At 37.2% G+C, this 21827-nt stretch overlaps 1 pseudogene across 6 annotated transcripts in view; it reads left to right on the top strand.

Moving 5' to 3' along the window:
* The window catches only part of LOC140533362 (ribose-phosphate pyrophosphokinase 2 pseudogene), a 52835-nt pseudogene extending 31955 nt beyond the window's left edge, over positions 1 to 20880 (top strand). For 2 of the 6 annotated variants that reach the window (XR_011976890.1, XR_011976892.1), the window contains exons 2-4: positions 7847 to 7959; positions 9886 to 10035; positions 19746 to 20880. The product of XR_011976890.1 is annotated as a ribose-phosphate pyrophosphokinase 2 pseudogene, transcript variant X4 (transcript). The remainder of the gene's footprint in view (positions 1 to 7846; positions 7960 to 9885; positions 10036 to 19745) is intronic. The other 4 variants (XR_011976888.1, XR_011976891.1, XR_011976887.1 and 1 more) reach the window with 2 other exon arrangements.
* The last annotated feature ends 947 nt before the right edge of the window (positions 20881 to 21827 follow it).

Consider the following 21827-nt stretch of genomic DNA (forward strand, 5'->3'; position numbering starts at 1 on the left):
AGAGGAATAAGTCAGAGGGAACATCACAAGGATCTTCCAGTTCTTCTGGAATAGTAACATCGCCAAACATAAACAAACAAAAGTCAGAGAGAGGGAAACCACTGAAATATGAGGAAAGTTGCCGGTGGTAGTTTTTGATGTGAAATTATCCTTAAGATCCTTGTTATGAGAGAGTAACAGATCTCCATGGCAAAAAGACATCTGAAATAGTAGCAGTCATAACTAGATGGGACTAGTGGGATTTTGCCATAGACTGCCTACTTGGTAGGGGAGGAACAACTTCACAGCTACTTCTATCCCCAAATTTTTCTTTGTAGTCCTTTGTGAGTCCTTTCCCATGTGCCAGGTTCCCATTTCTATGGTGCATCTCTCATGGGACTATTGCCCCCCTCCAAGACCTATGAGGGCAAGAGTTATATTGCTCCCTCTTTACTTCACTTTTCATGATACCTGTTTCCCTTACCACTACCTCTTTCCCCACCCCATCCTCAATTCAGGCTTGTTTTTAAGCTAATTTCTTACTTCCCTTTAGAAATCTAGGACTTTAAAAGTCCTTTTAACTATTTAAAAGTCCTTTATCCATTGAAGTCATTCTCTAAGGCTTCATTGTTGTGTGAAGGCTACCATAGAATCTTTTAGTTGGAAAGAACTTCAGAAGCCATCCAACCTGATTTCTACCTGAATATGAACTTTCCTTACATCAGTGACTCTCAAATGCTTTTGGTCTCAAGACCCACTTATTTTCTTAAAAATTAAGGACACCAAAGAGTTTTTGTTTATGTGGGCTAGATCTATTAATACTTATCATATTAGAAATTAAAATTTATAATTTAAAAAATATTTGTCTACTTCACTTAAAAATAACAATAAACTTATTACATGCTAACATAAAAATTATTATTGTGAAAATATTTTTTCAAAAACAAAAAAAAGTTGATGAAAAGAGTGACATTGGTTTACATATTTTTGCAGATCTCTTTAACATCTGGCTAAAAAGAAGACAGATTCTCACATCTGCTTCTGTATTAACTATGTTGACATGTTGTTGTGGTTGAAGTATATGGAGAAAATCTGGTCTTATAGAGATATATAGTTGAAAAGGGAAAAGTTTTAGCGGGCAAATAATGTCAAATCTGAATCACATGAGAAACAAGATGGCAAACTATACATCCTCATACCCATGGCCTCTTAAACTTCTTCAAAACAGGAATTACGCACCAAAGACAAATTAACTTCAACTATTTCCATGGTCTAGGACACCCAGAATCCAAAAATGGCTAAAACAAAACAAAACATACCTCTAAAACTAGGAAGTGACATTTTTCTACCTGTTCTAGCTACCATCTTACAATTTGCCTTCCCCTTCACTGTCAGATATCTTGAATTATCTAACAGTAAAGACATTAACTTCAGTTCTTCACTCTCTTACTCATGAATCTTTCATAAGTCTCTTCAGATGTCTATTAAAACTACAACCTTAAAACTCACCAATAACCTCCCAGTCTCCAAATATGGTAGCTGGTTTTTTTTAGTTCTCATTCTTTTTGATCTCTCTAGAGTACCCAACATAGCTAATTTCATCTCTTCCTTGAAAACTTTCTCCTCCATTGAATTCCATGATGCTCCATTATCATAGTCCTTCTCCAACTCTGACACACTCCCTTCTTGGTCTCTTTTATTGGTTCTTCCCTCTTGACCATTCTTCCAAATGTGGTTGTTTCCCAAGGTTCAGGTCTTTACATTTTTTTCTTCTCTGTTTACACTTTTTCAGCTGACATTTATGTATTTCTGAGGCAATTCACAGAACATTAGAGTTGTAGACAATACTTAAGGGTTTGGGTACAGGAACGGTCACTTCTTAGTTTTGTACCTTTGTGCCAGTAACTTACCATTTCTGAGCTTCAGTTTCCCTGTCTGTAAAAAGGAGATAATAATATCTTCACTGTAGAGAGGCAACATAATATAATGCTCAAGGAGGTGAAAAGTCCTGAGTTCAAGGCCCGTCTCTGATACACACTGGCTACGTGACCCTGAGCAAGTCACTTAATTTCCAAGTGTCCTCTGGGCAAATCTCCAAGACAGTAAATTGCACAAGAAGTGTCAACTTGCACTGGTAGAGGGAGTTCCCTGTATAAATGAAATCACAGATCTGGTCCCCTTAATTTTTTTATATGCCTCACAGGTTTGTTATGGGGGAAAAGCATGTTGCAAACTATAAAATATTATAGAAATGTGATCTATATTTATTTTAAATTAAAAAAAAACTTTGCTATCATTAACCATTTCAGATGAGCCACGGCAGATAAGGTTAATCTTTCTACCCCCATTTTTCAGATAGAAGATGAGATTCCAACAAGAATTCCTTAAGGCAAATTGGTAACAGAGTCGAGGTTTTCATTCAGAAATGACATACTGAGGTCCCTGAGGCTGTGTCTATACAATGCGAGACAAACACAAAGAGATCTTCCAGACCATTTGTTTAGTTCTATATCCATATATATATATATGTATACATATATATCTATAAAACACTTCATATAGATGCATATATATGGATAGCATTATATATTTATTTAAAAAGAGCCAGTTTATTGATTTAGTTGTTCAGTCTGGGGCCAGTTTTGTCATTATGTCATTATAGCCTAGGCTTGCTAACAATATAAATGGACAGTCACATGAAGCATTCTTATAACTGAAAGCCAAACTCCATTTTCCCATTAGGGGTTTGAAGAGATGGCAAGCTCAGTGTGAGTCACCATGTGACATGATGGCCAAGAAAATAAATGCATTCTTAGGTTTCATAAGAGATGAACAGTGCATAGTAGGGAGGTGGTGACACTGCTGCATTCTTCCTTATCAGATCACCACTGGAATATTGTATTCACTTCCAGTCACAACATTTTAACAAGTACCTTGTTTAGCCAGTATGGCATAATGTATAGAGAGCCAGCCAGAAAGTCCTAAATTTAAGACTGAGTCCTGCCTCTGATTTATACTTGACTGAGTGTCCTTGGGTCTTAAGTGTCAAGTTCTCCAGGCTAGCGTGTCAGACACAGCTATAACACTACTGAATTCATCATGAATCAGATTAAAATGGAATTGAAATAGTAACAAAACAAATAAAAATATAATAAAAGACAGATGATATTACATTTTAAAACTAAGTCAACATGCCATCTTCAGGGATCCTTAGTGAATCCCTCAAATAGGATCCCTAAAGATCTTTAGTGGATTCTTAGATTAGTGGCCCCTGTTTCTATTTGAGTTTAACTTCACTCCTCTTGGCAGCTTTCTAAAACTTTAAGTTGCAGAAAAGGCACTATTCTGAACTGGCAAGAGTTTCCTAAGGTTGGGAGTGGTTAAGTGACTTGTCCAGGGTCACACGGATATTAAATGACTGGATTCAAATCTTGCTTCACACTAGCTATGTATTCCTGAGCAAATCCCTGAACCTCTCCCTGCCTTAGTTTCCTTACCTGTAAATTGAATGGGGTTATACTGAATGGCCTCTGAGGTTCCTTACAGTTCTAAATCACTGGAGCTCCCTAGGCCAATGAAATTATGGGTCCAGTATCTATTTTTATCCTCATACCAGAAAGTCTTCAGAGAATAGTGAAGGACCTCAAGATTATGCCATGTGGTAATTGGCTGAAAGAACTGGAAATTTTTAGTTAGGACAAGAGAAAATTTAGTGGGACGTGAGAATTATCTTCAAGTAGCAGAAAAACTGTCATACAGAAAAGGGATTATCATGGTCTTCTGGGCCCCAGAAGGAAGAAGTAAGAACAATAAGTAGAAGTTATGAAGAAGCACATTTTTAGGTTGATAAAGCATCTCTTAAAGGTACCAGAACAGGCGAAAGTGATCTCCAGTCCATATCTGGCCCTTGACTCAGTAGTACATACTTGATGCACAAGGATTTCTTCTCAGATAGCTACCATAGCTAAACAGATCAGAACTGTGAACAGTGGTTAACCAGTTAATCATTATTTCAGAAGGAAATGAAAATTTCCATGTGGATCCAAGTGGACAGCCATGCATGACAACACCAATGAACCTTAGAGAGCTAAAGAAACTCCCAAGACTCTTTTCATCCCACTGATTTCCACCTCCCTTTCAGCTTCTTTGTCTCTCCTTTTCTTTGTATCTGGAATTTTACCCTCCTGTGTTTGTCTTTCTTTTTTGCCTCTGTGTGTTTGCCTGGATATTTCTTTCTGTTCCCTCTCTGTTTCAAGGAATGACCAAATGTTTACCAAGTGTCTAGTATATCCTTATTGTTGTATTAGACAATGTAGGGGGATACAAAAGAAATGTGACATAGTCCCCATTCATAAAATGAATTAAAAGCCTACTAAGTGCCTGACATTGTACCATTCACTAGGGATACAAGTACAATAAATGAAACAATCTCAAAATGCAAGAATTTTACACCCAAGAACTCATACAGTCTAATTGTGGAAAAAGGCATATGTATGGGAAAAAATTAACAATTCACAACAGTATATGAGCCATTCTAAATGAGTGGGGAAGGATTAAATTTATTTTCTGTTGCTTTGGAAAACAATACTAGAATCAATGAGAGGAAGTTATAGGGAGTCAGATCTAAGATTAATATATGGAAGAACTTTCTAAAAAATAAAGCTCATAGTAATTATAATGCTTGAGGTAAGCACCACAAAACTCTAAGGGGTAGGGAGGGACCTTGAAGAGAGACCTTTAGACCCTAAGGATACAAGTCCCAGTGTATGTGTGTTATGGACAGGGGAGTCAGAGATACTGGATGTCTTCAGGTTGCTTCAGGGAATGCTTTCCTGGTATGGTGGGACCAAAATACTAATCCCTTCCCCATACAAATTGGGCTAGTTTTCCCCTTGAAAAACCACAAAGCTGGGACTTCATTGCCATCAGGGTTAAGGCTTAAGCTGTGACTTCCTTGAAATAGCTTCCTAGATTCCTAGCCCCTTAAGGGTATAAAAAAGGCTCATTTGTGTGGAGTTGGGACCCTCAGACCTGGCAGATGCCCCAAAATTATATAAGTTACCACACCCTGCCTTGCTGAATAGGGGCATTTCCAAACAGAGATGCAGCATCTACCCATGTTAAGTCCTTGAAAATCCATTCTATGCTATGGTCTTTTATAAGGTGAAGAATTACTGTATTTCACCACATAATCACTGCAGATTTTATGGCAATTTTTTTTACAAAAATGTGGAGTGTGATCATTATGTGAAATGTTTTTTTTAAATCTTGCTGGTATTACTTAAAAATCATTTATTACTATACTGTCTTTGGTGCAAGATTAGGATGCATGGAATACTGGTGAACGTATGTTAAAACTGAATATTGACAATGCACCTGTGCTGAGAATTCTAGACTGGAGGATTCCAATGAACAAGAGATAAATGTGTATCCATATGCCACTGGTGAATACATTGCTGTTCTGTTTACCTTTTATGTGGCATGATGAATAGAATTATACCACGTGACGAATATGGGATGAAAGGTTATAAATCAGTGTTTTGGACTGAAAAAGGGTGCAGTGATCATGCGATGAAATATGGTACCTATGAGTGACTCATTTTATTCTGTCCTTGAACTTGAGCTAACCAGCTACTGGCCTGAGTCAGTCCTCCCCTTGACATTTGAAGTGTGGCATTTGAAGAAGGATGCATGTCACAGGGAGCTTCTTATTTTAACTAATTATTGTTTTACTAGACACCAAACTCAATAGTTTCTATTTGCTGAAGGACAAATGTAAATACTGCCCTTTAAATTTCAGTACTCTTGATCAAAGCCCTGATCAGCCCTTCCTAGTTATGGCTCTGATTAGATCAAATATCAAATAAGATCAAAATATGACACAGTCTTTTCTGTGGGCTAGTAAATTCCTTGATCCTGCATGCATTTAAACAGAGACTATGTGACTACTTATCAGAAATGTTGCAGAGAGGATTCCTGTGTAGTGTGAGAAGCCAGAGTAGATGACCTTTCTGATCCCTTTCAAGTCTACCATCTTATGGTTCTTAGACTATAGTTAATATATGGTTCACTGAGAGGAAGGAAAGAGCCTGTGGCCTGGAGTAATTAGGGTGGGCTTCTGGATGAAGTGAAACTTGAGCCGGAAAGAAGCAAGAGCCCTGGATCTAAAGTCAGAAGACTTGAGTTTGAATCTCAGTGAGGCTACTTATTACCCTGGGACCTTTGGCAATTCACTCAACCTCTCTAGGCTTTAGATTCTTGAAATTAATCAATAAACATTTATTATATAATAAGATGATAAATACAATAATAAATATAAACATTTATTATATTATAAGATAATCAATAATATAAAATATTAGACAATATAATAATATATTTAATAATAATCAATAAATATTCAATGTATAATAATATAATAAATATTAGTTTACGATGACATTGCTAGTGGGTAAAACAAGCCATTCCATCTCTCAGTTCTAGACACTTTCTCTGGCTGTCTCCTGTGCCTGGAATGCTCTCCCTCCTCCTTTCATTTTCCTGGCTTCCTTCAAATCTTAGCTGAAATCCCAGATTCTATTTGGAAGCATTTCCCAATCCCTCTTAATTCTAGGACTTTCCTTTTATTGGTTATTTCCTATTTGTCCTGTATATAGCTTATTCATACATATTTGTTTGCTTCTTGTCTCCCTCACTAGATTGTAAGCTCTTGAGGTCAGGGATTGCCTTGTGCCTTTCTTTGTATCCCCAGTACAGAGTGCAGTGCTTAATAAATGCTTATTGATTGATTGACCACTGTTCTTTTCATTATATGGTGTATCACTCCAGCCCTCCTTCCATTATGATTTCCTGTGATCAGAAGTGACATAAAATTAACCTGATTTACCTAAGCACTTTAGTGTGCCTAAATAGCTCTAGTTAGCAGCTGGGAGGACAAACTGGCTATGTCTGCAAAGTCTGAGTTTTTCTCTCCAGAGAAACAGGACTTTATATTCAGGAAGACACATATCTCCTTCCTGGTTCCCCTCCCCTCTCCTCCTCCTCCTCCTCCTCCTCCTCCTCCTCCTTCTTCTCCTTCTTCTTCTTCTTCTTCTCCTTCTTCTTCTTCTTCTTCTTCTTCTTCTCCTTCTTCTTCTTCTTCTTCTTCTTCTTCTTCTTCTTCTTCTTCTTTTCTCTCTCTCTCTCTCTCTCTCTCTCTCTCTCTCTCTCTCTCTCTCTCTCTCTCTCTCTCCCTCTCTCTCTCTCTCTTCTCTCTCTCCCCCCATCCATCCTATAACATCCCATTCATCCTCCAAATTTCCTTTCCTCATAGTCATCCTAGTTCAAAACCTTAGTCATTTTTGACTCTTCTCTTGTCATTTATCCATCATATACAACCAGTTTCTAAGTCCTATTAATAATAATTATTATTGTAGCTAGCATTTTGTAATGCTTTAAGGTTTGCAAAGTGCCTTACAAATATTATCTCATTTGATCCTCACCAGTTCTGTCTGCCTAGAAAATAGGTGCTATTATTATTCCCATTGTACAGATGAGGAAGGTAGGGGCAGACAGAGATTAAGTGACAAGGTTAGAAAGTGTCTGATGCTACATTTGAACTCTGATTTTTATGACTCCGGTTCCAGCACTCTGTTGACTATACCACCTAGCTGCTTATCCATTCTGCCCATGTGTCATTTTTTCAAGAGCTAGTTGTTAATGTTAAATGTTTACCAAGAAGCTTCTGGCTATATGGGAAGGTAAAGCTTCAGGTTTCTTTCTGAATTTATATATAAGAATGATTGTGATAGGAAATAAGTGTTAAGGGAACAGGAAGATGCTGATCTTTTTTTAATATAGCGTATTATGTTTTGCTATTTTTTTTCAGAGTGGAAGGAACTTGTTTGTAATCAACCTAGAAAAGTTTGAGTAGATAGCTCTTAACAATCTGATCTCCCTGTCAAAGGAGAAGAAACAGTAATTTGGAGGAATCATACCCCCGTAAGTGTCACCATCAACTAAATTCTACCTGAAGTGCTCCAATTTTAATCTGGAAGGGAAAGATACAAAGTATCTGAATAATCAACAATTGACAATTCATTCCTTGAATAAGCAAGGGTTGAATGTAATTCTAAGTGACAATCTGTCACTCTAAAGGAGCACCCAACCTGCCACATAGACATATAAAGATGAAGGAGATTTCTTAATTTTCTTAGGACTTTTAGAATTACCAAAGAAATGAATCACCAACACTTTTATGTTTGTAAATTATATTTGTAAATGAATAGTTTTATGTTTCAATTTTTTATGACTTGCACACTCTCCCCTAGGAAGACATATAATTTTCTTTTGCTATTTTCTATCATAAGGCCTTATTCCCTTGATAAATTTTTAATAGGAGAGTCATGCTGAGCTGTTCAAAGAGACTATGATTGGAGACAGCTTCTTGCTCCTTTCCCAATGGAATGTTGAAGACTACTTTTCCTGGTAGTCCCTGTGGACCACTGATTTCTTTACTCTTTTAATATTTTCATTCTGTTGAAAGGGAAGTATGAAGGTGAGGGAAGGGAGGAACAACTGGGCAACTTGGAGAGTTAATGGGTATAGAGGCTCTTTTAGTTTAGCATACTAGCAAATATGGATTTGCAGGTGAAATCTACAACATGATATTGCTCATCTGTTTTTACAATCCTCCAACTGCACTGGAGAACCATTTGTTTTCAAATTGAGGTTTTAGTATCATCCGAAACTTGCAATATTCATTGGTCATATGACTATATTGATTCCAGTCTGAGACATGTACTGCAAAACTCATTTGGCTCTACATACATTGGCTGTTTTTTCTTTATGTACCAATATTAAAGTTTCAGTGGATCATTCTTCAATTCTCTGTTAAAATTCTAGCTTTTGCAAGCAGACTTTCCTGAACCTCCTCAACATAAGTGCCTTCTCTCTGAGATTATACCCAATTTATCTTGCATACATCTTATTTGTGCATATTTGTTTGGATGCTGTCTCTTCCATCAGATTGTGAGCTCCTTGAGAGCAAGGGTTGTTTTTGCCTCTGTTTGTATTCCCAGTGAAGAGATCAGTGATCTTGATAAATGTTTTTGGACTTGACTGTATATATGTATATATATCTATATATCTATATCTATATCTATATATATGTGTATATATGTCTACATGTATAGATATATATACATATATAGATACATATAGATATAGATAGATATATCTATATCTATCTATCTATCTATCTATCTATCTATCTATCTATATGTACATGTTACCTCCACAATGTTAATAAGCTCCTTGAGAGTAAGGACACTTTCTTGTTTTGTGTTTGAATTCTCAGTTTCCTAGCATAGTATCTGGCACATAACTGACACTAAATAAATGGTTATGGCTTGATGGATAGATCAGCTTTCTCTCCCCTCCTCTCAGCTTAGTTGAAGTAGAAAAGGGCCATTGATTCAGTGTTCTGGAAACAACTTCATTCTCTAAGAAAAACTGATTTGGACCCAATCAGGCATGTGTAAATATATTAATATTCCACATTGAATGATCCTATACCTTGTGTTTACCCCAAACCCAGAAAGATGCACTCAAAAGCCCACACCCCACCTTATCTACCTAACATACTAAAACTGTAGGAAATTGTAGCAGACAGCCAGCATCCCCACATAGCTCAATGAAGTGATAAAGAAGAAGACACGGGCAGGTGAGGGAAGATAGAACAACTCCATTTATTGATCTGAGGGTCCCGGTTTTTAAAGACAAAATCTGCAAGTCTACCTGAAAATTTACTCCTCTCCTGTCCTAGTAATTTGGTCAGTCTTATTGTCTTAAAGAATGTTAGCCTAGAGGGCATCCGTCTATCTTACATATTTTTTGCATTCTGTAGTTCTCTTGTTTATCTCACAGGGAGCAGAGGGGTATGGAGAGCAATACCAGATGATAATGAGCACAGTATCAGAGAACAGGCTTTCCCGAAGTTCTGGCCTGGACTAGACACCACACTCCATCCTAGCCCTCAACAGGAAATGATAAAAGTTGTATCTACATGATACAAAGGTAAAGTCACAAGTGAAAACTTCAGTCATATTCATGTTTCAAAATACCTGATGTACTTTTGCATCCTGTACATAAAACATCCAGCTGAACTTTCCTCTTTGCATCCAGACGCTTTGCTCAGAGGTACATTTAAGATTTGCGGGGATGGGAAAGGGTAAGACACTTCTGACAAACTTGTAACCTCATCCTCTCTGTTTTTTTTAAAACATATCTTTTTTGAGCTTCACAATAATCCTTGGGGTACGTGTTACAGGTATTATTGTCTTAATTTTACAGATAAGGAAACTGAGGCTGAGAAAATTTTCATGAATTTTCCCTCAGTCACATATCAGGAAAATGCAAAGGAACATTTGAACCCAGGTTTTCCTGCCTCCCAAGCCCCATACTTTAACTGCTCTTCTATGCTGCCTCTTCTCTTTGGTTTATTTTTTTATTTTTAGATTTCCACATTCATTTCCACAAAATTTTGAGTTCCAATTTTTCTCCCCATCTCTCCCCTCCCCCACCCCATAACACCTTGCATGACCTGCTTTCTATCACACCCCACCCTTCCCTTATCTTCATCTTCTCTCTTTTCTTGTAGGGCAAGATTGACTTCTATACCCCATTACCTGTATTTCTTATTTCCCAGTTATATGCAATAACAATTCTCAACATTCGTTTCTAATACTTTGAATTCCAACTTCTCTCCCTTCCTCCCTCCCCACTCATCACCACTGAGAAGGCAAGCAATTCAATACAGGCTATATATGTGTTGTTTTGCAAAAGACTTCCATAATAGTCATGTTGTGTGAAACTAACTGTATTTCCCTCCATCCTACCCTGCCCCCCATTTATTCTATTCTCCTTTTTGACCCTATCCCTTCCCAAAAGTGTTTACTTCTAGTTACTCCCTTCTCCCATTTGCCCTCCTTTCTATCATCCCCCTCATATCCCACTTATCCCATTCTCCCCTACTTTCCTGTAGTGTAAGATAGATTTTCATACCAAATTTAGTGAGCATGTTATTCCCTCCTTAAGCCAAATATGAAGAGAGTAAGCTTCACTTTTCCCCTCTCACCTCCTCCCTTTTCTCCTCCATTGAAAAAGATTTTTCTTATCTCTTTTATTGGTGATAATTTGCCCCAGTCGATTTCTCCCTTTCTCCTCCCAATATATTCCTCTCTCACCCCTTAATTTTATTTTTTTATAGATATCATCCCTTGTGATTCAGCTCAATCTGTGCTCTCTATCTATATGTGTGTCTGTGCGGTCTGTGTGTGTGCAAAAATCCCTCCACCTACTCAAATACTGAGAAAAGTCTCAAGAGTTACAAATGTTATCTTTCTATGTAGGAATGTAAACAGTTCAGCTTTAGAAAGTCCTTTAGGATTTCTCTTTCCCATTTACCTTCTCATGCTTCTCTTAATTCTTGTGTTTGAAAGTCAAATTTCCTCTTCAGTTCTGGTCTTTTCATCACGAATACTTGAAAGTCCTCTATATCATTAAATGACCATTTATTCCCTTGAAGTATTATACTCAGTTTTGCTGGGTAGGTGATTCTTGGTTTTAATCCCAGTTCCTTTGACTTCTGGAATATCCTATTCCAAGTCCTTTGATCCCTTCATGTAGAAGCTATAAGATCCTGTGTTATCCTGATTGTATTTCCACAATACTTGAATTGTTTCTTTCTAACTGCCTGCAATATTTTCTCCTTGACTTGGGAACTCTGAAGTTTGGCCACAATATTCCTAGGAGTTTCTCTTTTGGGATCTCTTTCAGGAGGTGATCAGTGGATTCTTTCAATATTTATTTTAAAGCCCTCTGGTTCTAGAATATCAGGGCAGTTTTCCTTGATAATTTCATGAAAGATGACATCTAGGCTCTTTTTTTGATCATGGCTTTCAAGTATACCCATAATTTTAAAATTGTCTCTCCTGGATCTACTTTCCAGGTCAGTTGTTTTTCCAATGAGGTATTTCAAATTATCACCTATTTTTTCATTCTTTTGGTTTTGTTTTATAATTTCGTGGTTTATCATGAAGTCATTAGCTTCCCTCAGCTCCTCTCTCATTTTTAAAGAACTATTTCCTTCAGTGAGCTTTTGAACCTCCTTTTTCATTTGGCTAATTCTGCTTTTTAAAGCCTTCCTCTCCTCATTGGCTTTTTGGACCTCTTTTCCCAATTGAGTTAGCCTATTTTTAAAGGTGTTACTTTCTTCAGCATTTTTTTGGGTCTCCTTTAGCAAGCTGTTGACTCGCTTTTCAAGCTCTTCCATGGCCTGAGCCCATTGCATATTCATTTTGGAGGTACCAGATGCAGAAGCCTTGACTTCCTCTGACAGTAAGCATTATTCTTCCTCATCCAAAAGGAAGGAAGGAAATACCTGTTCACCAAGAGAGCCACCTTCTATTCTCTTATTTTTTCCCCCTTTTTTGAGCATTTTCCCAGCCAGTTACTTGACTTCTGAATCTTTTGTCAAGAGGAGGGTACTAGTATGGTACCTCCTCATCCCAGTATGGTACTCAGGGCTGAGATTTAGATCAGCTGCTCAATTCTCCCAGAGGTTTTAGGTGGGGGCAGGGCCACCACTCAGGGCTGAGGTTAAGATCAGCTGCTCAACTCCCCCAGGGGCTTTAGGCTGAGTGCTTCACAGATGGACTTTGCAGCTGCCACCACCACTGCTGCTGCTGCCTGAGGCCAGTACTGGGGGGACCCTGCTCCCCTCTTGCCCAGTTGGGAAAGCCTTCTCTCTGACCTTTGAAGTATTCTTTGGCACTTGTGGGTTGAGGGATCTGAGACCCTCCCTGCTGGGTATTCTGCCCCAGAGGCCTGTTCCAGTCCTGTTCCTCCCAGTGCTGTGTGGCCAGGGCTGGGCTCTGCTCCACTCAGCATCTCGTGGGACAGACCTTTCCTGTTGGCCTTCCAGGTTACCTTTGTCTGGAAATCTCTTTCACTCTGTCATTCTGTGGCTTCTGCTGCTCTAGAATTTGTTGAGAGTCATTTTTTACAGGTATTTTATGGGCTGGGGGAAAGAGCTAGAAGATGTGAGACTTTCTACTCTGCCGTCTTGGCTCTGCCCCCCCTTCTGGTTCTTAAAGGGTACTCTGCCAGTTCCTGATTGCTAGTGATCTGAAACACCATCCATTCTACATTTTTTCCCATCTTATCCAAAGTAACTCTGGTCATTAATTGCATTAATGAAATCTAGATATATCCTACTTTATAGTCTTCAAAGTGTTTTCACATGCATTGTTTGAGCTTAACAACTCTATAAAGTAGGCAGAGTGATCATTCATATCTCCATTTCTTATAGTTGAGGACACTGAGAACCAAAGAAGTTGCAATTATTTGCCAAAGGTCACACTAATAAGTGCCAAAACTAGACCTGAAACTTATGATCCCCATAGAAATAAAGAGGCTACTATTTTATTCATAGGAAATATTCTCTCTGAATTCTTTCCAGAAATGATGATAGAACTGGATTAAGCTGTGTAGTTGCAAAATAGCTAGTGTGTATAGAACAAGGTGAAATGGATATTTTTTCTTCATATTACATAATTAGACTAAAAAATGATCAAACCCATGACTTTGGTTTCACTAATACCATGATTGATCTAATCAACTAAGATAATTAAACAAGAGCCAAACCTACAGGAGTGTCATTTATTACTCTTACTATGATATGTAGTAGTGGAAAAAGAACTATTTCTTTTATAAAGGAAGCCTCGCCAGGGAAATAATTGATTGTCTGAAATTTCTGCTCTTTTTGCCCCAAAGTGCATGAGGCAGAGGACAGCTGTGCTTGATAAAAATGGAAATGACTTGTATTTAGAGTGGAGAGAACATGAATGCTCTTCCTTGACTTCTTACTGATTTGTGGTATAAGTCTAATGTTTCTACAACTCTTTGCCTTGGTTTCCTCAACTGGAAAATGGGGATAATAATAGTAATTTCCTCCCTTCTAAGGATTCTGTCATGGTTATAAATCAAGTGATTTATTTTTAAGAGTGATTTGAGGTCCTAGGAACTGGGTGTTATATAAATGCAACTGGCTCCCCAAAAGGTCAGGCAGTTTATCTCCTCAAGAGTGATTTATATTAGCTACCCTGTTTGTTTATCTTAGTGACAAAATTGCCAGGAATAGAAGGAGCTTTCCGAGACCTCTTATTCTTCATTAGGGAGCATGGTGAGTGTTTTAAAGTACATGTCCCAGTTATTAATTAACCACTTAGTCTAGGAAAAGTGACCACAATTTTGCTCTAAAATATAAAGGATTACTTTCCTTGTCTTTTGGAAATACTTTCTCACAAAATGGAAAAATGGTTTAAAAAATATGAGTAGTCTGTGTCATTGAAAAGGGAGCTTACCTTTTTATCTTTTTTTCCTAGAGTCTCCTCAAAGATAATTCCATTTTGAGCACCCATTAAGGTTTGGTTTTAATAGCATCAACCTTTCCATTAACTGGGGCATAAAACAAATCGTCATCAGGGCATGGAATTTGGGAGTCAGACAAATGACTTCACCACTTTCAACAACTTCTTTGGCTAGTCTTGAGACTTCCACCAATAAAAGGAAGGATGGGATAAAGCAATTTCTCATCTTCTTTCACCCACTACCTTGAATGTTTATTCTATTTGAACCGGAGTTAGTGAAACTAACACAAAAAAAGTTAAACACTTTGGAAACATTGAAGTCTAAGTCGTTTGACAGTGTGCCATTTTGTTTAGAGTAAACCAGGCATGGTGGCATATACCTGTAGCCCTTGCATATCGGGAAACTGGGGGAGGGCATCATTTAAATTTGGGAGTTTGGGGCTCCAGTAGGGCAAAGGTGATTGGATGTCAGATCTAAGACCCATGCCCAATATAGTGAACCTCTCAGAAAGAGAGGGCCACCAAGCTGCCTAAGGAAAAATGAATCACCCAGCCTAGAAAGAAAGAGGAGGTTAAAGCTTTCATGACAGTAAACATTGGGTCTGGACTGTGAGGGGCCACTGCACTTCCAGCCTGTGCAACAAATGGAGACCTACTATCAACGACAAACAAATAAACAAAATATTCAACAGACTGATCAATAAATTCAACTTTAAAGTTGCAGATTGATATAATTTAGTTGCATACTAATGTGGTCAATGTCAATCAGCTACCTTAGAAATTACTGTAAAACAGAACAACTAATAGCAAATGAGTTGTACCTCAACAACTGTGCTCTACTTTTCCCATGATATAAGCAAAATAATGAATCATGCAATAAATAGTATTGGTATTCCTAATCATGCAATAAATAGTATTCCTGCTTTTGAAGCAAGTCTTGGAATGTGAAAGGTTAGGACAGTAGTATGGAACTGAATGTTTGCAATTTTGTTAATGAATATAATTTTTGGATTTTGAATTCCATAAAGAAAGTAGAGTTCAAGTAGTATTTTCCATTTTCACTCAGCCACCTCTCATCCCTAGGCAGATTCAAGAAGGGAAAACTGGAGTCTTATATCTTCAAATAAGATTACAAATAACAAGAGGTATTTATGGAAGTGGAGAGAAAAAGTCTGATTAAAACATTTAATCTAGAGGCTTCAGTCTGAAGAACCAACATAGTATAGGGGAGAGTTGACTTTCAAGTGAGAAACAGCCAAGTTCAAATTCTTCCTCTGACTTATACTGGATGTGTGACCATCCACAAGTCACTTAATTTCTTAGTTCTCCTTCCCAGATTGACAGTTCGAGATAAATTGCTAATCTGAATCACTAGAGGAAATACTATACCAAGAGTTCATTATGCTAATGAAATTACCCATATTGACTAAAAAACATTATTTTTAAACCTAGAGCTCTAAAAAAAGAGATCTTCAGGAGTGACTATTAAGATTGGAAATCCTGAGGAAAAGATCCAGCTCTACCATTTGCCTAAAAGGTTTTTTTATGAATTTTCATTTTAATCATATTCAAGTTGGGGGCAGTGATTTGCAAACCCAAAGCTTATTTTACACAGGGCAGAAAGGTTGAGCCAGTCTGATATGCATAGACTAAATGTGTTGTAGATCATATTATTAATTGGTAATACTAATGCAGAACAACATATAGAAAAAATGGTATCCAGAGTAATGAGTCTAATATGGCATCATTCACATTTTAGTCTCCTAATTACATGACGTCTCTGCAGCCTCCATAGCAACCACTTTTACATACACATTTTTGCTTGTGTAAAAATAGTAAGTAGACCAGAAAAAAATAACTCAGTTCAGTTTTAATGAATGTGAAAATAAAAAGAAAGTGAACTCTCATGTGTAAGAATTATGCCTGTGCTCATATATGGTGATAAATGTCCAAAACAATTTCATATATAACTTCTTTATGGAAAATCCACCAGCCAAACTATCTTGTAATGAAGTCTTATTAATTATGAGAACTTGTCTTTGGCAACTTGAACATGTTCCAGTAATGGTTTTATGTTATTCATGAATGTTCATTGCTTCTTTTTAACAATGTATGATTCTTCAATAAACTAGAAAATGTCTGATATTAAATTAGATTATGAGATTTCAAACTTCTATTTCAGATATGTATAATCTTCTTTTAATCCTGTCTTTTTATCTATCAAGGTCCCTCTTATCAGCACTTTTCCCTAACCTATCTCCATTCTTATAAGATAAATGCAATGCATAAATCAACTTGTACCTATTTCTTAGACAAACCATATGCTGGGATTAAAGTTATCGACTTGCACTCACAGGAGAGAAAGTCCTGTTGGTTCAACAAAAGCAGGCTTGGCTGTTCCTGTGCTGATCCTACTATTACTTCCATTTGAGTTGGACCCCAACTTTGACTTTTCACTGTTGTGTCTTAAGTGATTTTAAATCTTTTAACTTCAACTTTTGGCTGTGGCCATCGGTTGTTCCCTTAAGCTGATTACTTGCTGCAACATAATTTGGTCATTGGTTTTTTACCCTTCTCCCCTGTATCAGGCAAAAGCCATGGTCTGGAACACAGCTTACAGTTCTCTGCCCTATTTTGTGAACAATTAACCATTCCAAAGATTTGAGATATTTAGCCTAGAATGTTAGTCCTTTCTAAAATTAATGTGAGAATAATTGGGTACTGATGGAGCAGTTTATGGGACCGTGCTATTGTTCTATTAATTATTAAGCCTAAAATAGAAACATCTACAGTTTTGGTTTGCAGACACTAAATTTTCTTAGTGTCATCAATTTTCTTAGAGGAGAGTAATTTATGGACTATCTTATATAAGCTAAATGGGAAGGCCAATTTTATTTGGGTTTATTATTACCAGCTGGATATTGAGCATGTCTTGATAGGCAAGCATTTTATTATATACAACTTATTTGATAAGCATTGTCTTGAAATTGATTGCTCAGTGTATTCATATACCCCATCCCAGAACTTTTTCTGATAATTGCAGTTATTTTGGCAACTTTTAAATGAATTCCATTGTATTACAAGTCATCATATAAAAAGTGTTCTGTTATTAGTTCCTTAGCAGAATCTCATCTCCTAGCGGAGGAATAAGTTTTGAAAATTAATTTTGTTTATGAATTTGTCTATTAAAGATAATAACAAAGATTGGATAATTATATATGTCAAAAATTGTAAATTCTCTGGTCTAGAGGTTCCTAATTTGCCATTCATATTAGTGCGATGAGGTTTGAGGTCAGTAGACTTCGTTATTATTATTTTAAAAATTATATTGAGATTTATTTTGTAAAAAATTTCAGCAGAAAAAGAGATCTCTGCAAATGACCTAAACCAAAGAAACAAATCCCTAGAAGCTGCTCTGAAACCCCACCCATGCAAGTGTGCCTAAGAGAAATATCTAGAGGACTGAGTTTGGAAAACAGCCAGCTGTATAAGATGAGACATCCAAACCCTAGGATATGATGGATTGATTACATGGACATGGGGAGTGGCTTATTACATTGTATTAGTGGAAGACTTATACCAATGAATTTTTGTTATCCTCATGCCTCATTAGGGGACTGCCCTGTATGTACCTAGATTGTGGCAATCCATGGAAAGACTAGTCTTTCTGTGAGTTCTGGTATTAGGCCTGATATTAGGCTGTGAACAACAGATTGTAAGTTCCCTTGCTTAATCATAGGAAGCTAACTAGAGAACCTGTACCCTTGTTTTTGCCTTGTTATGATGACCAAGCCCAGTTTTCTGAGACAACTCAATTACATGGAAAATTTCCCAGCTATTTTTTTGCCCCTCAGTCCATTGTTATCCATCTCTTGCCCAACCACTTGAACAATAAGTGGCCCTGTTTGCTGGCCTGTGGCCTGCCTGTCTACTAGCCCATCAGCATGTTTTGACATCTGTTTATGAGTTCAGCGCATTGGTCTGCTCTTTTGTTTGGTAGGATCTCCTGAAAGGTCAAAATAGGTCTGTTAATTAGCCCATTTGTCAACCAATGGGATTCTGTATTTTATATAAGCCCTCCTGGAGGGTCAAAGGCAAGGTTTATCAATAAATGAGAATCTCTATCTTTAGTTTGCTTCAAGCACTGTAAAACTAAGGCTCTGGAGGAAGAGTGCATCTCAGATCATGAGGAAGATCTGAGGTCCAATTCACTAGAGGGGGCCATGGAACTTTTAAAAAAGTGCCATTGACTCAGAGCTCTGCCTCAGTTTCTTTTATTGTAGGCTGGGCAATTTTTAACCCAACCCTTTAAGCTCTAAATCTATGATCCTATAACTCCAAACTGTGTTACTATAACACATTGCCTTAATTCACAGATGAATTAGCCACTGAGGCTCAAAGAGGTGAAATGAATAGCCTAGGGTCACATAAATAATAAGAGGCAGAGCCAGGTTGATAATCGTCTTAAAGGATTTGAAGGGTTGTAGCATATGGAGGTGATTGGACAGAACCAGTAGCAAAGGGTAGAAGTAAAGGTAATGTGTTGCAGTGGATAGAGCCTTTCATTAGGAGTCTGAGGACTTGGCTTCATATCCCCACTCTACTACTTGTGATCACTATGACTTCAACAAAGGTGCCAACTCTCTGGGCCTCAGTTTCTTCATTTGTACAATTAGTAGGTTAGTCTCTGAGTTCCTTTCTAGTTCTAAATCTCAGAGTTAGAAATATTATCCTAAGTTAAAAAGAGAAATATTTAAGCTTGATATAAGGAACTTCCTAACAACTAAAACTGTCTAAAAGTGCCAGAGGGTTGCCTCAAAAGGTAATGAGTACATTCCTCCTCATTGAACAAAGCAAAGACTGCTTGACCACTTGCTGGGTATGTTATTGAGCAGTGGTTCTCAAAGTGTCATCTACAAATGCCTAGAAAATCCCAAGACCTTTTAGGTGTTCACCAAAAGGTCAAAACAATTCTAATAATAATACTAAGACGTTATTTGCCTGCATTTGATTTTAGGTAGATACTTTTTATTATATTAAAAAAGAACCCTCTGTGCTTATAAATTATAGGTTTTATAGCATAAAAGAATGTTGTACTTTACCAAAAATATTTTCTACTTCTATTGAGATGATAATGACATTTTGGTTATTTTGGTTTTTAACATAAACATGTTGATTGTTTTCCTGAACCATCTTTGCATTCCTGGTATACATCCCACTTGATCAAAATGAAGGATATCTTGTATAAATTGCTCTAGTTTATTTGATAGGATTCTGTTAAAAAATTTTGAGTCAATGTTCAGTAATTCTGTTGGCCATATTTTTCTTTCTATGTTTTCTCTCTCCCTGGTTTAGGTATTAGGATTGTGTTTGCCTCATAAAAGGATTCTGCTAAACCACCACCCCCTCGCTAAGCAACAGCCATGCCCAACATCGTGCTGTTCAGTGGCAGCTCGCACCAGGACCTGTCCCAGAAAGTGGCGGACAGGCTGGGGCTGGAGCTGGGCAAAGTGGTCACCAAGAAATTCAGTAACCAGGAGACCAGTGTAGAAATTGGTGAAAGTGTGAGAGGAGAAAATGTCTACATCATCCAGAGTGGCTGTGGGGAAATTAATGATAACTTGATGGAACTTCTCATTATGATCAATGCTTGCAAAATTGCATCATCTTCCAAGGTAACTGCAGTGATTCCATGTTTTCCGTATGCCCGACAAGATAAAAAAGACAAGAGTCGTGCTCCAATTTCTGCAAAACTTGTGGCCAATATGCTTTCAGTGGCCGGGGCTGATCATATCATTACGATGGATCTCCATGCTTCTCAGATACAGGGGTTTTTTGATATTCCAGTGGATAACTTGTATGCAGAACCTGCAGTCTTGAAATGGATTCTAGAAAATATTGCAGAATGGAGGAACTGTATCGTTGTTTCCCCAGATGCTGGTGGAGCTAAAAGAGTGACATCAATTGCTGACAGACTGAATGTGGAGTTTGCTTTGATTCACAAAGGAAGGAAGAAGGCAAATGAGATAGACAGGATGGTTTTGGTTGGCGATGTGAAGGATCGCGTAACCATCCTTGTGGATGACATGGCTGATACCTGTGGCACGATATGCCATGCTGCAGAGAAGTTATTTTCTGCTGGAGCCACCAAAGTTTATGCTATTCTGACTCATGGAATCTTTTCTGGACCAGCTATTTCCAGGATTAATAATGCTGCATTTGAGGCTGTGGTAGTCACAAATACAATTCCACAAGAGGACAAAATGAAGCAGTGCTCTAAAATCCAGGTTATTGACATTTCAATGATATTGGCTGAAGCAATACGGAGAACACACAATGGTGAATCTGTGTCTTACCTATTCAGTAATGTTCCACTGTAACTCCAGATCATGGCTTTCCTGTAGGCTGTATACAACCAGTCTGTTTTTGTTTAATTATTGGGACTCAACAGTATGATAATTAATGTTTATTAAAGCTTCAGTTGTGTGTGCTTTGAGATTTCTTCTTTCCTCTCCAACCTTTTCTGCCTTTTTAACCCCTACCCCTTCCTCACCCCTCCTTTGTTTTCCTTTTTTTAATGAATTGACTTGTATGGGAAATGTCTGCATTTTGTTTTGGTCTGGTAGATAACTTGTTCCAATACTCTTACATTACATTGGAGCTAAAATTGTAAGAGTGTAATTACATTTCAGAAGTTTTAAAATTTTATATGTCTGGGTTTGTCAAAGGTAACCCTGTATTAAAGCATTTTGCGTATTTTATTTAATAAAAATGCCTACAGGCATTTGGATAAAACCCATGCTATATAGAATTAAACCTTTTAGTCAGAATAAACATTATTTTAGAGAATTGTAGGATACTTTAAATGTTGACTTTTTTGTTAATTGGAGTTCAAATTAATTTCTTGGACTTTACCCAGTTTAAAGAAAATTTTGATCAACTTAATGATGATCATCGATCAATTTGCTGGTGGAAATTTGTAGACAAATCAGTTAAGGGCAATGCAGTATAAATGAATGTAGTTTTATCCATCACATCTAAGTTGACCATCATATTGTTGTAAATTTCTGCTCATTGTTTCTGAAAAACATTTCCATGTTGGGAAATTCCAAAATTATTTCTGGCATTAGAATTATTTAGAAATTTCTCAATGTAATCTATGTCCAACTCTAATATCTAAATTAAATGGTCTGACAATCTCTGACTGTTGGTAGTGCAGTTACAAATTGAAAAGGGAAATTGTACAAAAAATCCCAACTCTTTAAAAATGCACACTCCACTCTGTCTTATAGTATTCTTTTATGTAGTGTTTTGCTGCAGCTTTTGCTTTTTTTTAGCAAAGAAAAATTGATATTTCAATGATTGAACTCCAAATCATTGAACTTTCACATCATTAAATATAGAGTAATGTATGCTCATACTTGACTAAGTCAATAT

This window comes from Notamacropus eugenii, chromosome 3, assembly GCF_028372415.1.
Source record: "Notamacropus eugenii isolate mMacEug1 chromosome 3, mMacEug1.pri_v2, whole genome shotgun sequence".
In the NCBI taxonomy this organism is placed as follows: domain Eukaryota; kingdom Metazoa; phylum Chordata; class Mammalia; order Diprotodontia; family Macropodidae; genus Notamacropus; species Notamacropus eugenii.